We start from the raw sequence: 22,076 nt of genomic DNA, 5'->3' as shown, positions 1-22,076 counted from the left end.
AATAATTTTGAACTTATAAAATCTTGTCATTTGATATAAAAAGAAATAAACTACCAGCTATATTTAATTGTTTTTTATATAAAACAAGTACATGTATGTGAGAAACCTTTCAGGAACAAGTTGTCTACTATAGCCAGCCAAGCCTTTACTGCATGTGCACAGTTTTAATTGATGCACCTGAAAAATATAGTTTTGATTCCATGTTTCTCTGTTTTCTTTTTATTCAAAAATTTTTAAAATGTTGTGATGTACACAACGTACAATAATTAGTTTAGAGGATTTTTTTCGGGGTCTCTTGTTTGTAAACAACGCGCGGCATTGTGGGATATAGGATGGCACTAAAGACGCGATGTACTAAAAACTGATTTGGCCTGATTCTAAATTGTCTGTAAATATTCCAAACAATTGAAATTTTGTATAGCATAATGCATCAAAGTTATAATTTAGTACATAAGTAATTTAAAATACTCAATATTACCATTTAATTAAAAATTAGAACGTCAGGTAAATATCAGATCTTTAGTATATCCCGTTTTTAGTGTGCCCCATCGAGTCGGCGTCGGACTGTGGGAAAAAGAACCAGCATGGCACAAACGTGAAACATAGAATGTAATCTTTATTTTAACATTGATTGCGTTTGTATACACGCTTTATTCAATCCACGGCTAGAATAGTGTGCAGATAAACTCTCTGATTACTTACATATGGAGCATTCGTTTATGGATGTATTAATTCCAATGTTTAAACTGTCCGAAGATTTTGTGTGCCGATCGCGAGGAAATTCTGACGGCGCCTTTGCATCTTTCGTTTATCATTTATGGAGTAACTTGGTAAGAACGCAGTTAACAGTTGTATTTGTGTCTTCGGCTTTGCTGTGGAGTATAAACGATATAAAACACAGGCATTTTGAAAGAAGGTAAGCTTTTTTTCCATATCAACATAAATTTACACATGTTAAATATACAGGAATTGATATTTTCATAAAAGCCTACAAGTTACAACATGTACAAGGTCATTAATTATGTTTACATTAATAAATTGATTTATTTTTTAATTTCTGGTCAGGACTTGGACTGTAAACCCACTTAAGACATTATCAAATCTTTACTGCAATACCTTATAAAGCTTTTGAATAATCTTAAAATTACATCTAATTTCGAATTAAAAATGAGTTAGATACCTACTTCATTTAGATCAAGTTGTGAAAAGCAAGATGCAGTTTTAGCAGCGGTGAAAAGGATAAAATAGGGTTTGTATTTTCTTAAAATAGTGAACCTGGTATTCCTTGCGGTTAGTGTCTGACTGTCATATTGTTACTTAAATTGTTTTGGGGAGGGGATCTGGCATCGTCTCAAACCATGGTCCGGAGTCTAAATAAAGCTCTTTCCTACCCATGGCTGCTTGATCACAAAAATGTCTTAATCTTGAATATGCACACCACTCTATTGTGACGTCATTCATATTCAGTCAGTGGGAAGTTTTGTTTACATCGCAACAATTGACATCAACAGGATATATTTACATTTGCCGTGTTTGTCTACAAAGCCAACTGTGAAATTGATTTGTGAAAACCGCACTTCATGAAAAATATGCCTACATGCAATTCTGTGTGATTCTCACACCAATAATTCACACGAAACTTGAAAACATACCTTAAATACAAGACATATTTCATATAATGCGATTGGATTAGACACTACAAAAGCTATATATTGAATATATATTTACTAGGGCTGGATCAATATATCGGTAATCAGTATATATCAATATTTTTTAGCAATACGATAACCGATACAGAGATGCTTGTGTATTGCTCGATTATTTCGACGTTTAATTAAGAGAAAGAAAAACGTGAAAGTGAATAACATTACGAACGACTTATCTAAAATCGGTTAAACGCATGTAAACATGTCAAAAGTGTAGGGTCGCTACGTAAAAGTCAGCAGCAAAAAGGCAAAATGTAATTATATTTGTCAACAAGAGGTCGCAAGTTCTGGCGGAACAATGAGCCTATATATTATTACCCATCTCAGACGGCATCGCAACATTGACCTGTTTGCTACTGTGAAACTTGGAAGCAATTCCGGTAGGTAAGATGGTGCGTCGAAAAAAAAGTCATGGAATGTAAACCGATATTGCGATTATAAGATCTCAATCAGAATTTTGAAGTCGTAGTTTATTTTAACTTTGGTGAAATATTCTATCTGCCATTACTTCCACGAATATGACGTCAAGTGAAGTATCAACAAAGTCAAACAGGTCAATGTGTGATGTCGTCTGTTGCTTCAGAACATCGGGTATTTAGCACCAGTGCCACTGTATTTACATGCACAAGGGCTTGTCTGAAACCTAGGTGGATCAATGACTTGATTTTTCTGAAGAAAAATATGAGCAAATAACATTAATCTTTCATACACTTGTCCATTCAAACTGAAAGAGAATAAAAAAACAAGGATTTAAAATGTTTTATTATTGTAAATTTATGCTTTAATCAAAAAACACTATCACCTCTTAAAAAAAATTGCAAATAATAATTAATTCTCATTTGTCTGTATCTGTAATATGTATTGCATATCGCACCACTGTATTGCAATTTGTATCGTATCGAAAAATTTCTTTCAATACCCAGCCCTAATATTTACCCATCTGACAGATAAAATTATAATATTTAAGTGGCCATGTCTTGTGGTTTGCAGAACCCTTAAAAATCATTCCTGCTCTATGGATCATCACACTTGGAAAAGTTGGAAAATACCTAAATTATTTATAATATGATGTCACGTAGTGCGTGAGCACTACATTATAATAGCTGTGTAAATTTTGTGAGTCGTGCTGTAAAACATGCAGACAAGGTTTCACACTGTGTGTTTGTTATTGACTATTTCTTAATTCTAAATTATTAATATGAAGTCACTATGAAATAAACTTATTGATTATAATTTAATTATAAAGTATGTTATTTACCATGTTTACATCCCATTCTAGAATTTATGACTCATGGAGATGTCACTTAGCCTAGCTCTAACTTTGTTTAATTCTTGACACTTACATGAAGGGCCATATCCTTGGTAAGACTGCAGTATTGGTTTATTTGTTTGTTTATTGTCCTTTTAAATATTTTTCAGTCATGTTATGATGCCATCACTATGATCACTTGCTGGCAGAGGCCTGCAAATGTACACAGCAGTGACATGTACTCAGCACTTATGGTTTTTGAGATGTGAGGGATTTTTTTGTGCCAACTGTGAAACGAAACCTCAATTTATACAGTCTCATCAGATCTGAAGAACCTGTTTGAGCTGTCTCCACATCCAGGAGTGGGATTTGAACCTGCCATGTAAGGATCAGCGGCTTAATGCTACTTGATTGATTGTATGTTGTGTTAGGTCTTATTCGAGAATTTTTAACTAATATAGAGATGTTACCATTTAATGGTAAATGTTTTCAAATTCAAATCTAACTTTAAACTTAGCAATGTGACGGTGTGTTGTGTGAACTTGTGTTAGTAAAACAGTGTATAAGCTGACAATGTTTTTGTGTGAACTCGTGTTAGCCTGACAGTGTTTTGTGTGAACATGAATTCATGTTGTGTAAACTCGTGTTTGCAAGACAGCGTGCTGTGTGAACTGGTGTTAGCTTGAAAATGTGTTGTCTGAATTCATGTTAGCATGACAGAGTGTTGTGTGAACTCCTGTTAGCGAGACAGCGTGTCTTGTGTAAACTCGTGTTAGCATGACAGTGTGATTTGTGAACTAGTGTAAGCGAGACTGCATGTTGTGTGAACTGGTGTTAGTGAGACAGCATGTTGTGTGATATCGTGTTAGTGAAACAGGGTGTTGTGTTAACTGTGTAAGCGAGACAGCGTGTTGTGTAAAGTCCTGTTAGCGAGACTGCGTGTTGTGTAAACTCATGTTATCAAGATAGGGAGTCTTGTGTGAACTAGTGTTAGCGAGACAGCATGTTGTGTATACTGGTGTTAGCAAGACAGCATGTTGTGTATACTGGTGTTAGCGAGACAGCATGTTGTGTGAATTCGTGTTAGCGAGACAGCGTGTTGTGTGAACTGGTGTTAGCTTGAAAATGTGTTGTGTGAAGTCCTGTTAGCTAGACAGGGTGTCTTGTGTAAACTCGTGTTAGCATGACAGTGTGATTTGTGAACTAGTGTTAGCAAGACTACATGTTGTGTGAACTCATGTTAGCAAGACAGCATGTTGTGTGAACTCGTGTTAGAGAGACAGCATGTTGTGTAAATTCCTGTTAGCGAGACTGTGTGTTGTGTAAACTCATGTTAACAAGACAGCGTGTCTTGTTTAAACTCGTGTTAGCATGACAGTGTGTTGTGTGAACTCCTGTTAGCCAGAATGTGTGTTGTGTAAACTCGTGTTAGCAAGACAGTGTGATTTGTGAACTAGGGTTAGCGAGACTGCATGTTGTGTAAACTTGTGTTAGCTAGACATCATGTTGTGTGAATTTGTTAGCGATACAGTGTGTTGTGTTAACTCATGTTGGTGAGATTGCATGTTGTGTAAACTCGTGTAAGCTAGACAGTGTGTCGTGTGAACTTTTTGTTAGCTAGACTGTGTGTTGTGTGAACTCATGTTAGCGAAATAGCATGTTGTGTGAACTCTTGATAGCAAGACAGCATGTTTTGTGTGAACACGTGTTTGCATGACAGTGTGATTTGTGAACTAGTGTTAGCGAGACTGCATGTTGTGTAAACTCAGGTTAGCGAGACAGCATGTTGTGTGAATTAGTGTTAGCTTGACAGCGTGTTGTATAAATTTGTGTTAACAAGACAGCATGTTTTGTGTAAACTCGTGTTAGCGACTGTCAGTGGTATTTTTGAATAAGTGTTAGCGAGACTGCACGTCGCGTGAACTCGTGTTAGGGAGACAGCATGTTGTGTGAATTCATGTTAGCTTAACAACATGTTGTGTACACTCTTGTCAGCGAGACAGCGTGTTGTGTGAACTTGTGTTAGCTTGACAGCATGTTGTGTAAACTCGTGCTAACAAGACAGGGTGTTTTGTGTTAACTCATGTCAGCATGAAAGTGTGATTTGTAAACTAGTGTTAGCGAGAATGCAGGTTGTGTGAACTCATGTTAGCGAGACAGCGTGTTGTGTGAACTCATGTTAGCGAAACTGCATGTTGTGTAAACTTTTGTAAGCAAGACAGTGTGTTGTGTGAACTCATGTTAGCCTGACAGTGTGAAGTGTGAACTCATGTTAGGGAAAGAGCGTGTTGTTTGAACACATGTTAGCAAGACAGTGTGTTGTGCGAACTCATGTCAGCAATACAGCATGTTTTGTGTAAACTTGTGTAAGCATTACAGTGTGATTTGTGAAATTGTGTTAGCGAGACTGCATTTTGTGTGAACTCAGGTTAGCTTGACAGCTTGTTGTGTAAACTTGTGTTAGCGAGACAGCCTGTTATGTAACCTCGAGTTAGTGAGACTGCGTGTAGTGTAACTCGTGTAAGCGAGACAGTGTGTTGTGTGAACTTTTGAGAGCTGGACAGTGTGTTGTGTGAAATCATGTTAGCCTGACAGTGTGATGTGTGAACTCATGTCAGCGAGACAGCCTGTTGTGTGAATTCGTGTTAGCTTTACGGCTTGTTGTGTAAACTCGTGTAAGTGAGACTGTGTGTTGTGTAATCTCGTGTAAGGGAGACAGTGTATTGTGTGAACTTTTGTTAGCTAATCATTGTGTTGTGTAAACTCTTGCTAACCTGACAGTATGATGTGTGAACTCATGTTAGCAAAGAGTGTGTAGTGTGAACTCATGTTAGGGAGACTTCGTGTTGTGTGAACTCGTGTTATACAAATTATACACAAAAAATGTGACAATATCTTAGAACTCAATTTGATAGCCTATAATTATCTCTTGAATTGACATTTTATTAGTCAAGGAATTATAAATTAAAAAATTTCATTTTTTTTTTTTGGATAGGTGTGACACATCTGAATTCGGAAATTTGATACAAAGCATGACTATGATTTGCCAAAAGAGCATCTGTTTTGATGTGACAAGAAATAAACAGCATAGTGAAGTTAAGCCAAGTTTTAGTTCATGAAGACAACTTTTAAATTCACCGTTTATCATATATCACAAATATGAACATATCAATTGCTCTCAGTTTTTCAAGTGAAATAAATTTTGTAACAGAAATACATGTAATTACATTGGATTTGGAATAAATGTTATTTCTAAATATAATATTTTGTTTGTTTTGCATGTTGACCTCTTTATTAAGGTCTTCTATTTCGAAGTTTCAACTTACTTATTCTAATGGTTAATTAAGATAAAGATCTTCTGTCCTCAGCAGCAATATAAGATCTTGTAATACATGGATGTGTATTTTTACTGTATAATGTAAGAAATTTGCTATTTTGGCACATGCAACTAAGGCATAACCATGTGCAGGATACCAAGGAATTCCGTACAGTGGACATGTACATGAAGTTTTCAAATACAAGATTGACGAGATGTCCAGATTCCTGTCACATTTCAAAGTCAATGAAGCACTAAATCTGCAAAGCTGTGCCTGTTGCATTATCACCAGTGTCTAGAATTTCACAATTTCATTTTCTAGAGCTAAAGACAAAGTTGGCATAGAGCATCCTTCAGTATAGGGGATTCAAATGGTTCTTATGTAGGGCAATACTTTAAAATAGATTTGTTTTTTTAATACTTTAAATGCATTATATTTAGTGTGTACGATATTTGGCGGATATTGTCTTTTGGCGGAAATTGACTTTTGAATAAGTTAAAGTAGATTTGATTTAGAATATTTCTTAGTATTCTTATTTATGTGTTTATGTACATGTACAAAACATTTAGCTTTGTACTTGATTTAGTAGTTGCTGCATTCTGCCAAAGATGCTAAAAAAAAAACAGCCCTATGTTATTTGTTTACAGTATACATGTCAGATAATTTTACACTCCTGTTGAGGTACCACTACTTGCCAGTGGAAAGCTGCAAATCCAAAACATACAAAACACGATCCTGTGTGTTTCTTGTAAAAGTATTGATCTACTTACTGATTGTCAAACAATGGAGATTGCTAATCATTATTATAAACACATTTGGATTACTTAATTTAATTTGTGTAATTTTTTTTTTCGAGTTAAATATTGTATATAAAACGTTTTTAAAGCCATTTTTAAGATGGTGATGCAGCAAAACACCTATGTTTCTGTAATATGACACATTTCGCTACAGCACATGATTGCAACAAAGATGATATATCCGATATCAAAATTCAAAATAATGGAAGTTTAAATGTGTGTACACTTTCAAGAATGCTGTCAGAGAGGGTATCATTAGAACTCATGCTCACACTAATTTATAGAATTCAAGTAAGGGTTTTGGGGACAAAGCAAAAAAGAGAACGTTAGCAAAGTTGAGAATCTAAAAAGAAACCTTTAATTTGCTTATAGCTAAGAAGGAAGACCCACTCGTTGCTTTGCCACGAGCTTTGCTCTAGTTAAGGTCTTCCGTCTCCACGGAAGACCTTATAGTGATTCTATTGTTTCTTATTAAGGTCTTCCGTCTCCAACGGAAGACCTTATTGTTTTCGTTCGGTTTCTTTTTCTCTATTATTATTATTATTATTATTATTATTATTTTTTTTTCTTACCGATTTTGTGCACGCGAGTTCTCGAAAACGGCTCGGTCGATTTTCACGAAACTTTCAGATCTGATAGATATTGGTCTGAACCTTATTGGAAATTTTTTATATGTACGTCGTCACTTCCGGTCGTGAGATATGGACGATTTACTGATTTTCAGAGGGTCAGCTTGTCCTGGCAATCACTAAAAAACAAATGAAGATATTGACTTGAGATTTTCAGTGAAGGTAGAGGAAGGATATCTGAATTGCTTTTTTGAGTCTATATTTTTCTAACGCAAAAGGTGTTGAAGCTCTCTTGAGCTCATTATTATTATTGTTTTTCTGACCATCTAATTTTGTGCACGCGATTTCTCAAAGACAGCTGAATGGATTTTCATGAAATTTGCAGGAACAATGTGCTGTTATCTAAAGTTATTTAATCCAAGAGATTTTTTGGAAATTCCTTTCTGGTGCCAAGTTACGGACAATTTTCTGATTTTAGAATGACATTTTGTTCGCGAATAATCCCAAGAACGGTAAAAGATATCATTGTGAAACTTTCAGGGATTATAGATCATAATAAGTACTATCAAAGACGCAATCTTTTGTACGTCGTCACTACTTCCTGTCGTAACGGCATGCAAATTTAAAAAGTCGAATTTTTCAACTTTTTTGTTTTTCAATATTTTCAAACTATTTTAGTATGGCTGATAGAAACATATCTCATTAGGCTGAATATATAATTTGTTTGTAAATTGATAGATTCAAACTCGAGATATTAACATTCAAAAATATGAAGCGGGATCAAAATGGCGGCGGTCTTTGTCAATTCCGATATTTCGCAATAGGGATTTACAGAGGCAGCGGAGCGTTTGCTTGAACGAAAGTAACATAAGGAACAATGAAATGTGTAAGGATACTTGGATTGTCACGTCGTAGGTTCGTTGCAATTCTGCGTCAAACTTCATTTTTAATCCAAGGTCTCCTTACAAGTTTTCTTTAATTGGTTTTGGTTGGCTCTCAAAGTAGAAATAGAAAAGAATTAATGTGCAAATAGAGCACAATATCTACTATCTTTTGTTTTGCATCACGGAAACACATAACTTAAATCATAGTTATAATTAATAGTTTTTCAAGAAATAATATATATAGCAAGTACGAAACGTGACCACTGGTTTCCCATGCACACTTGTGTCATATTAAACTAATAGAAAGGAAAACTGTTACAATAAGAAAACATTTTTTAAAAAGATAACTATTTTTCAAAGACCGTTTAATTAACCTATATAAACATTTTTTTTTCTCAATGCAAGTTATTGAACATAATGGAATCTTATTCCTTGAGCCACGTAGGACGATCGAAGAATTTTTTTGGTGAAACATACCACCTTTTTATGGAAGTGTAGGTAATCGGAATGGTCCACTTTCGTGATTAAGAAGAATTCTTGTGCCTTTTGACATTTTTATGCTATTAATGGAATTATCCCAACACAGGTCGTATTCAACGAGATATCGGACGGAAGACCTACTCGTTGCTTGCAACGAGATCGCATCTAGTTATTATTCTTATTATTATTATTATTATTCTTTTTTTTGACAAAATTTTGTGCAGGCGATTTCTCGAAAACTATTCGGCGGTTTTCAATGAAACTTTCACAAAATGTGTGTCATAATATGAAGTTGTTACATCCGAGAAAAAAATTTGAAAATTTGCTTCCGGTGCCAAGTTATGGACGATTTCCTGATTTTAAAATGCAATTTTGTCGCCCCTTTTTGTCAAAAATGGCTAAAGATATAAACTGGAGACTTATTGGAGACGATAGTTTGTGACTTTCTGGTTTGCAGAATCACCTTTTTGTGCGTCGTCAGTACTTCCGGTCGTTGCGAGATGCGAATTAAAAAAATCGAATTTTCAAACTTTTTTGTTTTACAATATTTTTCATTTATCATTGGAATGCTAGTAGAAACCCTTCTTATAATGCTTACTATATGATTTTTCTGAATATTGATAAATCTAAACTCTAGATATTAGCATTCAAAAATCTGAAGCGGCTCCAAAATGGCGGCTGTCAGCTGAGCGTTTGCTTGAACGAAGTAAACTTAAGTAGAAATGAAATGTAAAGGAATACTTGGATTGTCATGTCATAGATACGTTGCAATATGCTGTGTCAAACTAAGATCTAATCCAAGGTCTTCTCAAACGTCTTCTATAATTGATTTCGGCTGGTTCTCAAAGTAGAAAAAGAAAAGACTAAATGTACATATGAAATACGATACCTAATATCATTTGATTTGCACCACGGAAAGATCTTAAATCATAGTTATAATTAATAGTTTTTTCAAGAAAGAATATCAATATCTGAGTCCTTGACCGTTGAAGGGTGAGGGACGTTTTTCGACGAATCCAGTCTTCTCATAAATTGGGGGAGTCGAGCACTTTGGTGATATATAGGAAATTGATATATGCAAGAAAAATCATTGCCATTTCACTACTTTAGTGTTACTTGCCTATATACGATGTTATAAAGGTATAATGTGTTAAATATACTTTTTAAACCTCGAAATAGCCAATAAGAACGTTTTTAATTATATTGAAGTTATCACATCTATTTAATAGAAAATTCCAAAGAAAAAGATTTACTCGTGACGTTTGGAGCGAAATAAGCCAACTTAGCACGACTTTCATAATTCTAGGACGGATAGGCTGGTGCAGAAGTATATAGTCGTGCAGATAAAAGATTACATCAACATGTCTTAATGAGAAATTACAAGGGAAAAAGTTGATTGCATCAAGAATAAATGAAATAAATAGTTTCATCATTTCATCAGTCCTCTTTCTGCTTACAGTTATTGTTACATGTGAAACTCAAATAACAAATTTCAATGTGAATCTGCTTGCAAAAAAATATGTTGCCGCGGCTACTTTTCATTCTATAGCACGAAGATTTAATCATAATTAAATATATTGGTATCGTGTCCCGCCGTACATAGTGATAAATGGACTGATGAAGTAGACGTGCAGGCAACTTAATTTGAGGATTAAAGGATTATATGGAGAGTCTGTTTGGAGGTTGCAGAGAGAGATGGGGGGTATGTATTAGAGATATTTTAAAATATTTTGAATAAACTAAGAACTTGTTCAATCTCTGCTTTTTTACTTGCTAGATAAAGTTTCCTCGTTTTGCTATCCTCCGTGTATCGTCATAATCCCGGTCCCGGGTCTCGACTGCCCGCACGTAACATGCAAGGTTTCACTTTGAAATCAGCGGAAGATCCTGGCTTATTTTAGCTATATTAATGTATATCCCATTTTAAAACCATCTTCATAAGAATTCATGAAGGTAGTATTCAGAAGAAAATATTTCTCTCCTTATACCATGGGGATATTTTCATCTTTCAATCAATCTTGTTGGGGAAAAAGTGGGGGAGAAGCCCCCCTGTTGCTACGTGCCATTTAAAAATTTGAAGCGGTGGTCCCCAATGACGTAATGGTAAGGGCGTTGAATTCTCAAGCTGGCAACCGGGGTTCCTTCCCACATATCTCCGATTTTTTTTTTCACTTTTTCATTTCGATTTTACGTTTTTCCTTCAGAAACGGACGGAAGACCTCTCGTTGCTCGCAACGAGTTTCTTTCTAGTTATTATTATTTTTCTTCTTCTTCTTCCTGGGTACTTTTTTGTCCGGGAATGATCTTGTAAACTGTTCATCCGATGTAGGTAAAACCTTTTTAGGGTTAGTAGACATGTTATGTAGATTTGCCTAGTCAAGGTCATTTTGCGTGCACGTGCTTGCAAGAGCGCGCACGTGCAACACGAGAAATGATCAATATAATTGATATAGACTTACTTTCTCAATTTTTGATGAAATGCGTTGAAACTCATATTGTACTGATATATTAGTAGCATAGACAAGATGACATGGTCAAAATAGCAAGATCTCACGCGCATGCACGTGCGCTTTGCTCTGATTGGCTGAAACTAAAGTCTTAATATCTTTCTTGTTTTTTGACGAAATCCTTTGAAATTTTGAACATAGTCATGTATTACGATATCTTACAACATGATATATAGCAATTATCATGAAAACACGTGTATGCACGTGCACTGCAATCTGATTGGCTGAAACTTTAAATAGCTATAACTCCCTTGGTTTTCAACCAAACAGGATGGGATTTGGAACATATATATATATAATGGACTTCTACAAGAAGGTATGGACACCATGCACATGCATACACGTGCGTGTACGTGCGCTGCAATCTGATTGGCTGAAACTTTAAACAGCTTTAACTCCCTTGGTTTTCAACCAATCAGGATTGGATTTGGAGCATAGAGATATATAATGGACTTCTACAAGAAGGCATGATCACCATGCACATGCATGCATGCATGTGCGTGTACGTGCGCTGCAATCTGATTGGCTAAAACTTTAAACAGCTATAACTCCCTTGGTTTTGAACCAAACGGGGTGAGATTTAGAACATAGATAGATGTAATGGACTTATACAAGAAGGTATGGTCACCATGCTCATGTATGCACTTGCGTGCACGTGAAATGGGTAAAATTAAAAATACACTTGAATGAGCGGGGTTTTTTTTTTTATACTTTTGGATTAAATACTTTAATATTTAGCATATTAAAATATATAGATTGTGTAGACAATATGATATGGTCATTACGCACATGCATTCACATGCGCAAGTGTGCAATGATAAAATTTGAATGAACATAGTACACTTTTGGGTAAACGTTGTTAAAGTCTCAAATGCATAGAGTTTGTCTTATTTAATTACGCTTACAGAGAATATGACTATAAAAGGGAGTTGGGGAGCGTTTGGGGAACATCTGTAACGGTCCCCGTTACAATTAGCACTAGTTATTAAGTCTTCCGTTCACAACGGAAGACTTATAGTGTTTGTATTGTTAAGTCTTCCGTTCACAACGGAAGACTTATAGTGTTTGTATTGTTTCTTTTTATTATTATTATTATTATTATTATTATTCCTCCCAAATTTTGTGAGCGCGATTACTCAGAGATAGTCGGATGGATTTTCACAATTTTTCGAAGGATAGTAGGCTGATATGTGAAGTTTATATAAAATTCCGTTTTTTGAAATATTTACTTCCGGTCCGAAGTTATGGCCGAATTTCCAAATTTTAAATTGACTTTTGTCCGGAATTTTTCTCAAGAACAGGTTGTGGTAAAAATGTGAAATTTACGGGAATATTAGATCATCAAATTCTCTTTGTTTTGACGTAGTTTTCGTGTGTTTCCGTTACTTCCTGTCCGAACCGGAAGTGAATTTGTGTTTTGGACAATTTTTAAATTTTTTGTTTTAAATAATTTTTTCAAGATATTTCTAGGTATAATAGAGATAGGTCCACAATAGCCAAATATATAATTTGTTTTAAAATCAGATCACACGTTTTGTAGATTTCGGCTACTTTCGTTTTGCATTTATAAAATCAAAGTACTGAAAGTACTAAAGGAGCATTTCTTACTTTTAATTACATGAAGGTTACGTTTACATGTTTTTCTGCATACAAAAATCAAAACATACTGACTCATTTATATTAGGTGTAAGATAACATAATTGCAATGAAAATCAAAGTACTGAGAGGACTGATTTAGATAACAACCTTTTTCTCACTAAAGTGTACATGTACATGTATGTAGTATGAACAGGCATGTTTTTCCTACACATAAACATCAATGCATATAATAAGTTGCCTATGGAAGCTTATTTTTGTCAGTCAATAAAAATCATAGTACCGCAAGTACTGAAAGGATATTAACTATATTATTTTACTTTGACTTATATATACATGTAAATTTTTCTTTGAATGCAAAAATTCAATTCATATAAACACGTATTATAATTTGTCATGTGTTTTCATCAAGGATGGTGAGTAAATCCATTTTTGTAGTGAAAATCAAAGTACCGCAAGTTCTGAGACGTTGTCTTCTAGATACTCCGCATTTATTTTTTTGATTTAAAGAAAGTTAAAATATGCTTCTTAACAAAAAAAAAAAAATTGCATGCAGAAGAACAACAGATGCATTCATTTTTGCAGTAAAAATCGAAGGACTGCAAGTACCGAAATGACATACTTAGTTTCTAAAAAATCAAAGGACTGCAAGTACCGAAATGAAATACTCAGTTTCTTACAATTTAAAATTTATTACATAATGTACACGTTTCTCTACATAATAAAAACAATGCAAACGGTATCATACAGGAACGGAAGACTTTTTTGTTGCCATGGCAACAAGAGTCTAGTTATTATTATTATTATTATTATTATTATTATTCCTCCCAAATTTTGTGAGCGCGATTACTCAGAGATGGCTGGATAGATTTTCACAAATTTTCTCATGTAAGTAGGTTGATATATGAAGTTTATATAAAATTCCGTTTTTTGAAAAATTCACTTCCGGTCCGAAGTTATGGCCGATTTTCGAATTTTAAAATGGACTTTTGTCCGGCAGTTTTCTCGGAAACGGTTTGAGTTAAAGATATGAAATTTACAGGAGTATTAGATCATAATATTCTATTTGTTTTGAAGTTGTTTTCGTGTGTTTCAAGTACTTCCTGTCCGAACCGGAAGTGATTTTGTTTTTGGTCAATTTTTGATTTTTTTGTTTTTAGATATTTTTTCAAGATATTCTTATGTAAAACAGACATTTTTCTACAAATACTAAATATATAATTTGTTTTTAAATCAGATTCTGCATTTTGTATATTTTCGGTACCGAATTTTTTTCTATTTACGTAGTATGTATAAGGTAGGCAAAGAAAGATAACTCTGACCTGTGAATGAGAATAGAACTTTCGAGATAAAGGCGGAAATAGTATTGATGACGTTAGAGACATATATACACTCTCCAGATCAATATCTTTACACATTCAATATTCTCTCTTTTGCATGTTACTTAATTCACTATATGCATATTAGTTTAAATTTGGCTGTGTAGTGTTAGTCTGTATATTGAAAGTTTTTGATTTACAAATTCATATCTAAAAAATATCCGTTATGTGTCAGCTAAGCACTTTGAAGAAAATAATATTGTACGCAGTATACATTACAGCGATGTATATACAAATTATTCTACAAAAATACTAAACATATTATTTATTCAATCGGATTCTGCATTTTGGAGATTTAAGGTTCCGTAAATAAATTCATTTTCTCTATTTACGTATATACATATGTATTGACAATGAGCAAAGATAGATAACTCTAGCTGACTTGTAAGTGGGAATAGAACTTTCGAGATAAAGGCGGAGGTAGTATCCATGACGTCGCAGACGTCTATATCAACACTTTTCACATAAAAAAAAAAATTAGACTGAGTTTCCATATCCAGGGACGTAGCATCCGGGGGGGGGGGGCAGGGGGGGCCTGGCCCCCCCACTTTTTCCCCCAACATAACCTTTACTATAGTTATTGTACATTGATAGGATGGTTGGCCCCCCCACTTTATAACCATAGTATAGTGATAGCAAGGATTGTAAGGAAAAAATTTGAAGTGATAGTAAGTTTGCTTTGAAAAAGTTGGCCACTAACACCCCCCCCCCCCCCCCCCCCCCCCCACGAAATAGGATTTTCGAGTTTGGGCAACTTTTAATTTTTTTTTTTTTTTTTTTTTTTTTTTGCTTTTCAAATTTTTCGGGTAATTAAAAAAAAATTCTATGGCTGGTTGGCCCCCCCCCCACTTTCAAAAACGATGCTACGTGCCTGACATCCACTTCTGCATGAAAGATTACGTTGGTTACTGCTTTCAGTATATGCATAGTTTAAAGTTGTCAGTGTAGTGTAAATCTGTAATGTCTGTTATGATTATATTAAAAAAAAAAATTCTTAATTCATTCTCTAATTTGAATGCAAAATTATCCCGGAATCCGAGTTTTATTTTCGATTCTAAAATATTATATGTACTCAAAAAAGAACTGAGAGATAGAAGAGTAGGTGTAAAGCCTTTAGAAATAAATTGATATCTGCAACTTTAATAAAGAAAGAAAATCAATCTATAGATTTGATTTGGTTTAAACACGTATATTTCATTGATTAAAAGTCTTATAGTGTTGTTTATTATACATGATATATACTTTTATATACCCGAGAAGTTATTAAAGATGAGAAAAAGCGATTCTTGGATTTTTGTGAAATACACTGTACTAGTACTCAAAGGGTTAACATTATGTGAAAATAACGCGTTTCTGTGTGAAATAATGCTACGCTAAAACATGATACAAAAACATCTGCAAAGGTCTGTTGATATGTTAGATAAAGTATACGAATGAACACAATTTTATGCAATGCTATATAATTATATGTATGTACATGCAACCTTAAGTATTTTCCTTTTAATTCATAAAACATAAAATTACCGAGTATGTAATTCTTTTGAAGCCCCCTCCCCCTCTTGATTTTATTCGGAGACATTATTGCAACTATAGGCCTTTGAATTATAAATTCGTTATGCAATTAAATCTGGAACGTTTGGTTATAATTACCATAAACATGTATGCAGAATTCATATTCTATAATAGTAGATTTTTCATTACGCAAGATACTGAAATTTACATGTCTGAGAGAGAGAGAGGGAGAGAGAGAGAAAGAGAGAGAGAGGGTGTGATTCCCTTTTCATCCTGCATCCTATCAATTTACATAGACAAAAAATCAGTTCAATATCAGTTGTACCCATTCTTTACTAAATGTTTTCTGATTTCATAGTCCGTCATAGTCACTCTCTGTATATCTATTTTTTTAAAGAAGTATTACACTAAGTGCACATGTATTGACCTGTCAATCAAAATTACCGGACGCTGTATGCATTGCAATAAAGTTGTTCGAAATGATTTTTATTAAGTATGATCTGTAAGAAAATCTGATGCAACAAATTTGAGAAATGAAAAATAAAATAAAAACATGGCTAGAGTATCATATATCTGTAGTATGGACTTCAGTTGTGGGACGTGGAGACCGGTCCGTCAGATGAGATATCGTTTAAATCGAGGTCCCGTGTGTCAGATGGTACTGACTCAAAAAGATTCCTCACTGTTCAATGGCGATTAGATCCAAATTATAGGACAACATTTTGCTGTCTCCACCGGCGAGTGGAGGCTTCTCCATGTGAAAAATTCTCGAGAGGGACATTAAACAACATATAATCAATTAATCGATTGCTGAATAATTCCTGTAGTTGAATAATCTTTCTGCTGACAAATCTCGATAGTATTGCTGTAAAAATCAACGACTTTATGTTTAATGTGGTACTAACTTAGTTCATGACATTTTAATAACACCATCACAATTGTGCCAGAACATAAACACAGTGGAGTTTATGAGAGTACGGTGTTCGTTCGTCCGTTGGTTTGTCTATGATACACGTGTAGCTCTTATGATTGCCAAAATGCATAAGAACAAGATTGGTAATGAAAATCAAAGTACCTAAAGTACTGAAAGACCTTTTTGCATTTTTTTTCTTTCATAGAACATATGAAATCTATGTTTTTTTGCAGAGAAAAAAGCAAATTCTTACAGATTTAGAAGAACGGAAGACTTATTTGTTGCCATGGCAACAAGATTCTAGTTCTTATTCTTATTTTTCTTCCTGGGAAAATTTTGTCCGCGAGTGATCTTGTAAACTACACATCCGACTTAGGTGAAACCTTTTTAGGGTAAGTAGGCATGTTATGTAGATTTGCGGAATCAAGGTCATTTTGCGCGCACGTGCTTGCAAGAGCGCGCACGTGCAAAACTTAAAATGACCAATATAAAATGGATATAACCGTAACTTTTCTATTTTGTGACGAAATGTTTTGAAACTTATAATGTAAGGATATATTAGTAGTAAGCACAAGATGACATGGTCAAAATAGCAAGATCGCACGCGCATGCACGTGCGCTTCGCTCTGATTGGCTGAAACTAAAGTCTCAATATCTTTTTTGTTTTTTGATAAAATCATTTGAAATTTTGAACATAGTCATATATTAGGGAGATCTACAACCTGTATTATAAGATTTATCATGAAAGCATGTGCATGCACATGTGCTTGCAAGAGCTCGCACGTGCAACACGAGAAATGTCTAATATAATTGATACAGACGTAACTATTTAAATTATTGATGAAATGCTTTGAAACTCATATTATAAGTATATATTAGAAGCTAAGACAAAATGACATGGTCAAAAAAGTAAGATTTTACGCGCATGCACGTGCGCTTCGCTCTGATTGGCTGAAACTAAAGTCTCAATATCTTTCTTGTTTCTTGTCATAATCCTTTGAAATTTTGAACATAGACCTACATTATGAAGATCTACAGCATGATGTATAAGAATTTTCGTGAAAGCATGCGCATGCCCGTGTGCTGCAATCTGATTGGCTGAAACTTTAAATGGCTATATCTCCTTTGTTTTTTGACGAAATGCTTTGAAATTTAAAACATAGTCATGCATTAGGATATCCTACAATATGATTTAGAAAAAAATCATGAAATCACGCACATGCACATGCGCTGCAATCTGATTGGCTTAAACTTGAAATGGCTAAAACTCCCTTATTTTTCAACCAAACAGGATGGGATTTAGAACATAGATAGATATAACGGGACTCCTACAGGAAGGTATGGTCATCATACACGTGCACGCACGTGCGTGCATTTGGAACGAGTGAAATAAAAATACATTTGAAAGAGTGATTTTTCATTCTTTTGGACCGAATGCTTTAATATATTGTATATTTAGATATGTAGATAGTGTAGACAAGATGATATGATTATAACGCACATTCATTAACATGCGCACGGGTGCAATGCTAACATTTGAATATAATTGGTATCCTTCTGAGAAAACGTTGTTAAAGTCAAAAATGCACAGAGTTTCTCTTATTTAATTAAGCTTACAGGGAATATGGCACAAAAAAGGAGTTGGGGAGCGTTTGGGGAACATCTGTAACGGTTCCCGTTACAATTAGCACTAGTTAGATTGGTTGTTTTAGTTAAGGAATAGAGAATCTGATTTTCAAAAATGATGTTTGTTCTGATGCCCAGTGAAAGATTTACGTGGCCATCGTTACTTTCATCGAGTTGTTCCCCTTTGAAAATTTACACGCACGTGAGTATTTTACAAAATATCGAAATAATACAAAAAAAACCAAAAGAATATATACTGTCATCAACATGATTTTGCATGTTTCTTGCATTGCTATATTAGATATAACGGTGATCTTCACACTCTAAATCGTTGAACTGTGAACAACTAGTGTACACTTTATATTGAAAATATCTGGGAGGTCAACATTACAGCTACATCGTAAAATTTCAACTCATTACCGCTACATTTTTTTTTCAAATTTTCGACCGATCATTACCGCTACATTTTTTAGTCGAAAACAACTCATTACCGCTACATATGGAATCAGCCAGGTATGCAGGTACGGAAAATAAGTTTCAAGTAGGTCAAACTCCAAGTTCAAGGTCAAAGGGTCAAAATTCCTAATATCAAAGGTCTTGTCACAAGGATTAAAAATGAATAGTGTGAAAGCACTAGCCTTTCTCCCCAAAATATATGGCCAAGGTTTGTCTTTTTTTAAATACGTCAAACTCAAATGTCAAGGTCAAAGGGTCAAGGTTCTTGGTATTGAATGAAGGGTCTTCTCACAAGGATTACATATGTGAAGTATAAGAGAACTAGCCCTTAGCGTTCAAAAGTTATGACCAAGGTTAAAGTTTTTACATTAGTATGGAAATCTCCAAGGTCAAGCTCAAAAGATCAAGGTAATGGGTATCCAATCAAAGGAATTGCACAAAGAATACACGTTTGAAGCATGGAATCCCTAGTCCTAACCCTTCAAAAGTTATGGCCATAGTTAAAAAATTTAAAATGAAGGTCAAACTCCAAGGTCAAAGGATCAAAGTTCTTGATATCAAATGAAAGGTCTTGTCACAAGGATTAAATATGTAAAGTATGAAAGCACTAGTCCTTACCCTTTAAAAGTTAAGGTCAAGGTTTTCTTGTTTAAAAGTACGTCAAACTCCAACTTCGAGGTCGAAGGGTCAAGGTAATTGGTATCTTATGAAGTGCCTTATCACAAGGATTACATATGTGAAGTATCAAAGCACGACCGCTTACCGTTCAAAAATTATGGCCAAGATTAACGTTTTTAAGTATAGAAATCCCCAAGGTCAAGGTTAAAAAGTCAAGTTAACTGGTATTCAATGTAAGGTCTTGCCACAAAAAAATACATATATGAAGTATAAAAGTCCCGGTATTTATTGTTCATAAGGTATGGCCAAAGTAAAGGTAAAAGGAGAGCTTGGACTTCCGTGTTCTACTGGCCCGTAGAAGTGATTATATACTATAGCCTCTTATTTATTACGATGGTATATATGTTATGATAAAACTTTTGTTGAATTGCCACAGATAAACACAATTGTACATTCAAAAGAAAATGTAAACCGTAAAAAATACCATCGCATACAAAAACTGGCACCCGATGTTACTTTTTTGCTTAATTATAAACAAGATTTGTTAGTGAAACACTGATGCTACTGCATGGCAACATAGCGAAGATTAATCTTTTCTTAAATGCAAATCAAATATTCTGCCTGTTACTTAAAGTAAGGTCTTATCACAAGAAATACAGATGTGAAATATGAAAGCCCTAGCTAGCACCCCCTGTTAAAAAGTTATGGCCAAGGATAAGTTTTTGAAAGGTAGGTCAAACTCAAGGGTCAAGGTCAAAGGGTCAAAGTTGCTGGTTTCTAAAAGAAATGTCACAAGGATTATATATGTGAAGTATGAAAGAGTTAGCCCTAAGCGTTCAAAAGGTATGGTCAAGGTTATACTTTAAAAAATCGGTTTGTTTTTAAAAAGGAGGTAAAACTCGAAGATTAAGGTCAAAGGTGCAAAATTTTTGGTATCCAATGAAAGGTCTTTTGACAAGGATTACATATGTGAAGAATGAAAGCTCTATCCCTCAACGTTCAAAAATTATAGTCCAGGTTAAAGTTTGTTTTTTAAAGGGGCCTGGACACAGTTTCAACTGATTTTTTTAACCAATCTTTTTGTTTACAATTTCTACCTAAGGCATTATCTATCGATTAGCAAAAATTTGAACATTATTTGTTGATTAACAAACAAGATACAGAACTTAAAGTTCTTCATGATGTAAACAAGGCTCGTGCCTTTTTTTTTGTTTACAAGGAATACACATTTGAAATATAAAAGACATAAGCTCTATTAAATCAAAAGTTATGGACAAATTAAAATTAAAGTGTTTACGGACAAACAGACAAACAGACAGAAAGGCATACAGAAAGACAGACGAACACGACAAAACCTATATACGCCCGAACCATCGATTACAGGGGCATTAAAATTTGAGGTGAAATATAGAAAATATTTTTCATGCACCACATTTTCTTAGTCGGAATTAAGAGTTGTGGTCCCCCGTTTTCGATGTCTTTGTGAGCAAGAAGTCATTATTTATGGAATATTGTGACAAATATGAACACTCTATCATTCAAAATTTATCATCAAAGTTGATTTTTTTTAATTAGATCAAACAGGAAGGTAAAGGTCAAGGGGGTCAGAAATCTTTGCATTCTTTGGAAATATCTTGTACAGGTATTGTACACGTCAAATATCAAATCCGTATGTCGTCTCAATAAAAGGAATAAATAATAGATAAGGAAAAAATAACATTAGTAGGTCAAACGTCAAGGTTCATAATCACGGAGTCAAAAATCGTTATGTATTTAAAATTGTCTTGTCGCCGGTAGTCATTTTTAAATATGAAAGCCATATCTCTTTTTATACAAAAGTTATGGCCAATTTAAAGTAATGTTTACATTTTTGAAAAGTAGGTCAAACTTCAAGGTCATTGGGTAAAAAATCATGGTGTAGATAGAAATATATTGTCACGGGTAATACAACCTGTTAAAACCTAACTCTTCTCATTCAAAAGATATGACAAAGGATAAAGTTTTTTGTGACAGACGGACAGACCGACGGACGAACAGAAGAATGTGATTTAATGTTCCCTCGCTTTTGCGAAAGAAGTGGACAATAAGATAGTATAGGTGATTAGGTCTGTTGAACAACAGTTTAAAAATAGCTTTTAATTCTCAGTTGCAATTGTTACTGATTTCTGTCTTTTGGTTCCTTGCATCGGATGCTGGATCTGACCTATATTTTCCATACAAGAGACCAGGTTAAAGTTTTGGGAACAGGTCAATCTCAATGAACTTGAAGTCCTTGAAATCTGCAGTATTTACAAAGTTTTGAATATTTGTTTACACTATACATATTTTTCATGCTACAGGCGTAGAAATGTGTATAAATGCCATGTAAGGGGATAAATACTAAATATTAAGAAAATATGGTGTGAGATTTGCATTACTTACACTGATAACATTGGTCGCGGTTAGCTTCGTAATCTTTGATTACCTA

At 34.3% G+C, this 22,076-nt stretch overlaps 1 long non-coding RNA gene across 2 annotated transcripts; it reads left to right on the top strand.

Moving 5' to 3' along the window:
• Positions 1-286: 286 nt before the first annotated feature.
• On the top strand, positions 287-6,219 carry LOC134278097 (uncharacterized). Of its 2 annotated transcripts, XR_009994378.1 has the most exons (4): positions 287-916; positions 1,194-1,249; positions 3,126-3,337; positions 5,951-6,219. It is a non-coding gene; the product is annotated as an uncharacterized LOC134278097 (long non-coding RNA). The 2 variants fall into 2 exon arrangements; XR_009994377.1 differs by lacking the exon at positions 1,194-1,249 and having other exon boundaries at positions 293-916; positions 5,951-6,214.
• Positions 6,220-22,076: the final 15,857 nt, after the last annotated feature.

Source organism: Saccostrea cucullata, unplaced genomic scaffold (assembly GCF_032062105.1).
Source record: "Saccostrea cucullata isolate Sc308-1 unplaced genomic scaffold, CSIRO_AGI_Scuc_v1 ctg6717, whole genome shotgun sequence".
Taxonomy (NCBI): domain Eukaryota; kingdom Metazoa; phylum Mollusca; class Bivalvia; order Ostreida; family Ostreidae; genus Saccostrea; species Saccostrea cuccullata.
The sequence above is the reverse complement of the archived record's forward strand: the minus strand, read 5'-3'. Positions and strand labels throughout refer to the sequence as shown.